General features: G+C 37.5%; 1 long non-coding RNA gene across 3 annotated transcripts; it reads right to left on the reverse strand.

The window, feature by feature from the left end:
* Positions 1-3,063: 3,063 nt before the first annotated feature.
* On the reverse strand, positions 3,064-8,827 carry LOC104602605 (uncharacterized). Of its 3 annotated transcripts, none has more exons than XR_016082028.1 (3): positions 7,972-8,827; positions 6,385-7,511; positions 3,064-3,282 (listed from the first exon to the last, which is right to left on the reverse strand). It is a non-coding gene; the product is annotated as an uncharacterized LOC104602605 (long non-coding RNA). The 3 variants fall into 3 exon arrangements; XR_016082027.1 differs by lacking the exon at positions 3,064-3,282 and adding an exon at positions 3,732-6,115 and having other exon boundaries at positions 7,972-8,825; XR_736100.3 differs by lacking the exon at positions 3,064-3,282 and adding an exon at positions 3,732-6,108 and having other exon boundaries at positions 7,972-8,821.

The raw sequence follows: 8,827 nt of genomic DNA on the forward strand, positions 1-8,827 counted from the left end.
CCAAATTGGTTGATCCAAAGGACTTACCCATCACTGGGTGCTCAAACATTCACCCTTCCACTAGCGAGTCTCCCCCTTTCACCCTGTCATCCATCTGTCACACACCCCCCCCCCCCCCAAATTATATTCCCATTGCACTTTTTTTTTTCTTACTTCCAATCCTATTTTGTTACTTTTCAAATTTTCGTTGCTAACAAAGCAATGCAGTATAAAATGTAGGTAGAGTCAATGAAAACACTAAACAAGCAGTGGAGATGGCAAAGATGGGAGGGAGTAGAGTAGGAATACCCAAACTGATTTGTTTTTAATAGGCCTTTGACTTGTATTTTTTCCCCATCTTCAATAGTAATTAAGCACAATAAATACATGTATGTGTAGTTTAGTATCTCCTCCTCCATTATTATGAAGCTAATCAATCTTTACTATAGTTTTGTTTTTTTTTTTTTTGTTTCTTTAAGTGAAGTAAAACTGGAACCCACCTGACACTCACAACCCACTTTAATTGCTTTGTAGCTTGAATCCGCACTAGCGCTGATCTAATGGTCAGAAAGTGACTTATCATAACACCTTAGTGCCCCACTGAAGTGCCTTACTTTTCTTTATGGTCACACATAAATGATTTAGAGAAACATAAGATTTTTCGTTCCAAATTCCAATATCAATGTAAAAGTGACCGTCTATTGGTTAACATATATAATTATCGTTCAGCAAACTTATTTGAGTTGATGAGTGTATGTGGCTTGTGTTATCATGATGATGTGGGTTGTTGGTTCTCACATGGTGGTATGAACAAGCTTTACAAGTGGTTATAATTGGAGTAGAGCTTTTTAGGGTTTTGAGATTTGTTTGGTTCTGCACGGTGTTAGTGTATTGAATGAAGATAGATAGGGATCATGGCATCTCTCTCTCTCTGTCTGCTCCAAAGTCTAATCATCATATCATGTGTGCCTGCAGAATGACGGCCATCACCTAAGCCTTTTGAGGTTGAGAGCTCAGATATCATTCGGTTCACTCACAGTCACAGTTGGGGGGCAAGACATTGCATGATAATTTGGGAAGAGGAGTGTTGTGTTGTAGACATGCTTTGTGGGAAAAAAAGAAAGAAAGAAAGAAATTGGTGGAAGCGCAGGAGATGGTGAGTGGTTAATACAATTAAGTGCCATCTCTATCAACTTCTGCCTTATGTCTGCCTGTCTTCAGTAGTGCATCCCCCAATTGTCTGTCCGGTTCTATACACATTCATTCTCCCCTCCCAAAAAGGTTGCTAAAGAATACTATGGATAAGCTACTGGCCAAGGCTAAAGTTTGGGTCCTCCCTCCTACAGGTCTCTACTAATAATCGAGTCTTAATTTGAAACTCAACAACTTTGTTCTGTTCAAGCTGGCAATCAGTTGCACGTGGCCAGTGGTTTCACTATTCTTTAAGTGGGTCTCGCCTTCTGAGTTTATATATATATATATATATATATATTATAACTATCTTTGTTAGTTGTTACACTGGCAGATTGAAACAATTAAGCCCAAAACATTGATTTTTGATTTTCACCCATGCATTTTACAGGGAAACAAATTCTAGCCGCTGAAATGGAATTAGCATTCCGTGAGTGTTGGTTTTTCATCTCTTGTGACCGACCAATTTGATGACACATACACACACTGGATGCATGTATGGATTATTAGGTTTAGGAAAATTGAGGATACCTTTTTGTTTCTTTTGGTTTCAAGGAAGATTAGCTTCAGACTCTTTTGGGATTTGATCCTTTAACTGTAGTCTCACAAATGAACTGAATTATCTTATCCAGAGCTAATGGGTGTTGACATCCTCTTTGGATAATATTCTCAGGATGAAACCAAAGGAAAAGAAAACCATTAAATTGACCACCCATCATCCGCCATATCAAATGATTGTTTTCTTTTTCTTTTTTAATTTCACTTTATTAGTGATGCAATAATTGCTTTTAGTTTTAGCTCTCTTAAATTAAAACCGTATTATTTTTTTTTTGTTTGAAAGCCCTTCGGCTTCTTTCTCTCGGCCCATAGTCAAATTAAGTGGGCCCATGACAGCTGACGTAGCCACATATATATAAATCGAAAAGGCATTCTGGCGTGACAGGAGCACCAAGGCCCAAATAGAGACGATCTACAAGGACTGGTGATATGGAGAGATACCTGATTTGAGGTCAATTTGGGCCCACTCTTTTTAGATTCTTCATTGAATTGTCCCTCTTTCATATGCTCTTTTATGTTTCACCCGCATCAGTGTGCCTACAATCCAATCTTTCATGCTTTAGAGGTAAGTTAGCTTATTACCTTTTCATTTATTTGTTTTCTTTGACGTAGATCTTGATGTCATGAAGTTTGATCTCCACCTTTTCTTGGATCCTTATCCTCTTCCTGCTCAGTGCAAAAATCCAATTGGAATTGTCTTTGTTGTTGTTACCTGTTAGAGCTATTTCACTTGGTTTAGTGCCTATTAATTCATTGTTAATGATAACAAAACATGAGGTTGGTATCCATTTCTCTATTATAAAGTATAAAATAAATTTTCTTACACTTTAAGTCAAAGATTCAGAATACTAAAGCTGTTCTAAAATCATTGAGCTCATATCCTTGTCTTTTTTTTTTTATTTTAATTTAATTTAAAACCACTTTTGCTAATTTTGGAACTGAATTGGTAAAGACCCATGACCGGGATTAGAATAAAATTATGAACTTGATCCATATTTTATATATACCATGGCAATTTTTTAATATTTTATTACCTTCATAAATATGTCAACTGTACAAATGTCATGTTTTATGGATAATTAATGTTATTTATAGGGATATAGACAAAACTTGACTACCGCATGAACATCTAATCTAAACCATGGAATTCTAGTTGATCACAATAATCTAATAAGAATAATGTTATCAATGCGCCCCTCTGCAAAATTATCCTATTATCTTATAACACTTGTAAGGTGTATATTTACTTAGAAAAATCTATAATAGAATTAATTCGACCAAGCAGAGAGACAAGTTTCTAGTTGCTTCATCTCTATTAGAGCCACTGAAAAGCAGTTAAAGAATTAAGTCTCAAATATAATACTTAATTCCATCAAATTAATTCTATTATAGATTTTTATAAGAAAAAAATAATTCTAAAGTTTAACAGTAAGAAAGCAGCTATAACTGCTCATAACTGAAATAAAAGTGGAAACTCATCGAAGGAAAACGAATGATGCAGAAGTGCTCCCTGAAGTGGTTCGGCACTGCCTGGCGTAGTCGTGCCAAATCCTCCTACAAATGTAAAGGCACATCCATGATCCATGGACCGTGGTTTGAATGACAGAAAAGTAAACAAAGAGATAAACCAACCTTACTAGCCTGCAATTTTTTTTCTAACTCTCGGTATTTTTCACTATGGGCTTGGCCCAGAATTTAAATAAGCCCCATAAGTAAAGAAGTGGGATGCATACAACATAAGTGCCCATCCATACAGGGTCGCTTAGAAGCGCCAAGTTGAATGGGAAATTCTGGTTCATTCAAATACGGGGGGGAAAGGGCGAATAGTAAGGCATGCGTTTACATCTCCTCTCAGTAACATATCGAATGTCCAAATGATATTTGATCAACATCTTCATAACTTTAAACATAGGTTGTCTAAAAAGAGCAAAGAGAAAAAACCACATTACTAACATGTTAATCCTTTATTTCTGGTTAAGTATTAAGCAAACGAACTTCAACAATTTAAAAACCATCAATTATTTTTTTTTTCTTTGGTAAATAAGAATTATCTCATTAAGAAAGAGAAACAGGAAGACCCACACCCCGGGCCAGGGAACCTGCCAACTCATGGGCCAGAATATTGCACTCCCTTTGAACGTGAACAAAACGAACACTAAAGTTTGCAGAGAAAGACAAAATATCGTTCCAGACAGCAGCCAGGAGAGAAAAAACCCAAGAAGGCGGCTTAATTATGGAATCTATCGCTTGTTTGCAGTCCGATTCAATCATCACTTAAATAAACCCAATTAGGCTTGTACAACTTGTTTCTGTAATTTCTGTAATGTATAAAGAGAATAAAGATAATTGATGATTCTAAGATGGGTCTGGTTAACAAACAAAACGAATCCAAATCCATGACAGCACTAACTGCTTGGAATTGCTTGTTTGCCATGATACATTTTCCATCTAGTCTCACTGGCTTTGGTACAAGATACTGAGATAGTGCACTTCTATTGCCTTCCAGGTTTGGATTTGCTAACAAACCCTACTATCAGCACAAAAACAACTTCTAAAGTTCCGACCTGCAACAACCAATGGTTTTGGCATTCACAGGCACATTTGCCAACCAAATGAGAGCCCCATGTTCTTTTTCACTGGTTTAACATTGCTTCATGCTATCAATCTCAAGATACTTTACAAACATCGTAGGATAACAACTCAAGGATCATGTAAATACTATCTGATGCAACATGAGTTTCATCCTTTGTAGTGAACAAGTGTTCCTTCCCCTTTATTTCAACCCAATTCTAACCTAACTCCTTTCTTGCCTCTCTTCCCCTCATACATCTTATAATCTCTGAAATCTCCACCCATCTCCCAATAGATGCATACATCTCAATCACCATTAAGCATGCGCTTGAATTACATGGTTCAAGTTTTAAAATCTTTTCAGCTGCAAATACACCTAATTTCAAATCTCCCCAAATCCTACAACCAAGGTTCAAAATATCAATACACCCAATACGCCAGTAGGGGTGTATCAGGTGATACCGATAGTGTTTTCAACCCTTATTTTATTTTCTTTTTCAAAACCGGTTCAGGGGGGCGGTTTAAGGCTCCTCCACACCCTGAACTAGTCAGAACCCCAATACACCCCCTGTATGGGTGTATCAGGAAGCCACCGGCACGATACGTATCGGCCAATACGGGCCGATATGTATCGATACTTTGACCCTTGCCTACAACCATTCAGCAATGTTTTCCAAAAGATAGCTACAGGTTCAAAGAGCATTTTCAAAATCATATCAAGTGCTTCTCTTATAAGCCCAGCACGTGCAAGGGCATCAACCATGCATGCATAATGCACAGGAAGAGGAGGGACCCCATGATCAATCTCCATATCCATGTTGTGCATAACCTGTAAGGATAGAATTCCAGGTAATGAGGTCAGGTCTGGGAATAACCACAAAAATGCGCCTAGAATCATAGAAACTACTAGATCTTATAAACATACAAATGGCTGAATTTCCAACATGGGTGTTGATCTCAAATCCTCTCTTAATCAGTTGAGAGTAAAGTTGTTGACCAATGGATAGTGCAGCTAAATCTGCTGAAGCAGTCAAAGCACTAGTAAAGGAATGGGGAGTTGGCTGAATTCCTGCAGATAGCATTTCCTTGAAGAGAATCAAAGTATCAGCAACCAATCCAGTTTGCTAGAAACTTGATATAACCGAAGGCCAAGAAATGGAGTTGGGCTCTGGCATTTGCTTGAATAATTGCCATGCATCTTCAGTTCGTGAATCATGGCAAAGCCCAGAAATTATAGTGGTCCAGCTAATGACATCTTTGTCAGGCATGATTAGGAAGAGTTTCAATGCAATATGCATCTTTCTTCGTGGGTGTATGCCATTATCATGGAATTCCAAGAAACAGTGTTCCTGTGATACATTCTGTCAAATATCTCCCTTGCATCTCTGGTCCTATGGTTCTTGATGCAACCCCTGATCATTATATTGCAAGAAACACAATCTCGATGGTAAATGCAACCATCTCTGTCCTTTATATAGTTATCAGACAGTACACCCATATCGTATGGACTCCAATGATCAGATATTGATTTTGCATCGATTTTATGAAACATTATACTCAAGCTTGTAATTACCATATTCTCAAGTTTAGAGTACTCATCCCAAAAAGAACCACAAGTTCAACTACATAGAAGTCGTAGGTTATGTGTCCATAGACTTCCCTATGATTAGCTGGGACCGAACAAATGACCATATGGTTGCAGTTCAAAGCATCAATAAATTGAGCTACAGGCTTAACCCAACTATATCCAAAACTTGATAATGGTGATGGAGGTGTAATTCCATGCATTCTGAGCATCAAAAGGAAATCCTGCATGCTTTCAAGAAGGGAACCAGATGTCATGAAAAATCAATAATATTTTAAGGAATGCAAAATAGGCATTTCTTTCTTTTCCTACAAGTGATAGGAGAATATATTACTAGAAGATAAAGAGGGTGGAGAGAAAGAAGCTGCAAAATGAACTAAAAATTTCCAAATATATGATTCTTGTAGAGAAAAATGAAGAAAAAAGAAAGAAATATATCAAAATATCCTAGATCTTTCCATGGATGACCTAAAGAAATATAAAAAAGAAATCTTTCTCACCAAGCAAGCTGTCCGTTATCGAGCATTTGTGCATGAAGTTGCTATCACTTCTTTAATGAAATATTTAGAAACCGCATAAGAGATGATGATGACATTATAACAGAGATGTCCTCACTTCTTCAGGTACTTCAACTCAGTCTTTCTCTGATCTACTTTTCATTTGGAAATTGAGGGAGATACCCAAGTGGTGGTTGGATGGAGCAAAATGGTGAAGAAGTTCCATAGTTACATCAGCATGCAGTTAGGGAGGCCCAACCCTTAGCCCAAAGGATCAACACCTGGTTCAGGTGGATTAGATGATCTGACAATGATTTAACAGATTCACTAGCAAGGGCAAGGGCAAATCAAGATGAGTTGTACTGAGGCTCTACCTTTCTTGCATAGTTGTATAAAACTGGGAGTAGATGGGCCCATTGGATCAATCTTTACTCCTGAAGAGGAGCTTATAGTACTATTATATTCCATCTATATCTCATCAAACAAAATTCGAAAAATATAAAGCAACTACTCCATTTCCAAAAAGATGTAATACAAAAAGCCACCCCCTGTACAAAGAGGTTCTGTACACAGGATATACAATCAAAATAAATATCCTGAGCCCTATTCAAGACTGACCCATAACAAAAAGATTTCCTTTAGCTAAAAAAAAGTTGTAATTTTTCTCATTAAACAGAATACCCAACACTTTCTTGGTTACATCCTCTATTGAGCCCTGTTTACCCTCAAAAAATCCGCCATTTCTTTCACCCCACATAGCTCAAAAACAACTGCTGGCAGTATAATTCCCCGAACCACCTTACCCTCTTTGCTCAAACTTTTTAAACACCATGCACCAAGGAAGCTCTTCCAATCACCCGAAAAGCACCACTCCACCCCAAACAGATTCAACATACCAACCCATATCCTTCAGGTAAAACTGCAATGAAGTAGCAAGTGATCTGATGTTTCCATGCACCTGCTACACAGAACATCACAATCCATATTATCCATCTCCATGCCTCTTCTGATTAAATTCTCTCTTGTTAAAATTTTATTTAGAGCCACAGACCATCCCAAAAAAGATAGCAAGGGACCTTATTGTTTCACACCCTTGAACTGGGAAGTCACTAGTATGTCCCTTCGTTGATCTATCAATGATAAAAAAGAAAATGAAAAGAAAAAAGAAATTGATCAGTTATTCTGTTGCTTATTAAAGGTAAATTAGTCTTATGTTCACCATTATAACAGTCCATTATTGCACAACTTTGAATCTGTAAACAGAATGCAAGAACTGAAAATAGAAAATAGGAAGCATACATGAATCCCAGATCATTAATAAGAGAGAGCGAGAGAGGAAGAAGAGGAACATTTAGACGCCCTAGACTGATGTACTCTAGACTGTTGTACTCTCACAAACAAAGAAAATTCCCTGGTACACCAGAGCCACTATAACTATTGATTGAAGGGGGGTTGGGGGATGGAATGGTGGCTAAGAACACAATGAAAATAGTAGCCATCAATTCTTGCTCTAGTCATGGAAAAAGAAAGGCAACATGAAGAAGAAGAAGAAGAAGAAGAAGAAGGAGGGAGGAGCAGAGGGAGATATACCTGAGTCTACGATAAACGCTTCCATGTATTCGAAGCAAACAAGTAAGAGGCGGAGGTGGTGAGCAGACAGCAGAGTTGCAGAATGAAACCACCACCCTGTGGATAACCTCAACCCAACCAATCCTAACCCTCTTGACCCAAATTCGACCCTAACCCAAATGGACTGGGTTTGGATAGGTTGGGCTTTTGCCGCCGCGAAAGGTGGTTTCTGGTTTGATTGGTGAAAGCTCTTTCTATATCATACATTATTCATAATCATACCTTTTCCAGCATCATGGTTTTCCAAAGACCAAATCTTGGACCAGAAACCCTCACCCGCCAGATTTCCCCCTCTCAATGGCAGTAAAACCACTTCGACTCTAGGAAACCAGAACCAAAATATAAACAAAAAAAGCTCAAGTTTTTCAGTAACCTTAAGCAACAACTTCCTTTGAAACAATCGCCTGAATATTTGTCTTTTGAATTATTTGAAAGCTCAAGTTTCTCCTTGCCAATATTTGTTTTTTTGAACTATTTTAATTCATTCACTTTTTGAACTTGCTATGATAAAACTGTAAATCCAAATGTAGAGGACTTGAGGTGATTGACATGGGGCTACTCGAGACATGAAACAGGTCAGCTTTGGAAGAGCGGACAAGTAGATTGAATACATTGTGCTAAATCTAGGGGTCGCAATTGGGCGGAAACCATCTAACCCATTAACATTAAATTAAATGGATATTTATCAAAAAAATATTAAATTAAATGGATGAATTCAACCCAAACCACCTTTGATCCAATCCAATCCACCCAACCGTTAATCTATTATTCATTAAATGTGACCTATATAACTCGTAGAAAAAAACATAAAATCATA

This window comes from Nelumbo nucifera, chromosome 2, assembly GCF_055504915.1.
Source record: "Nelumbo nucifera cultivar China Antique chromosome 2, China Antique-T2T, whole genome shotgun sequence".
Taxonomy (NCBI): Eukaryota; Viridiplantae; Streptophyta; class Magnoliopsida; order Proteales; family Nelumbonaceae; genus Nelumbo; species Nelumbo nucifera.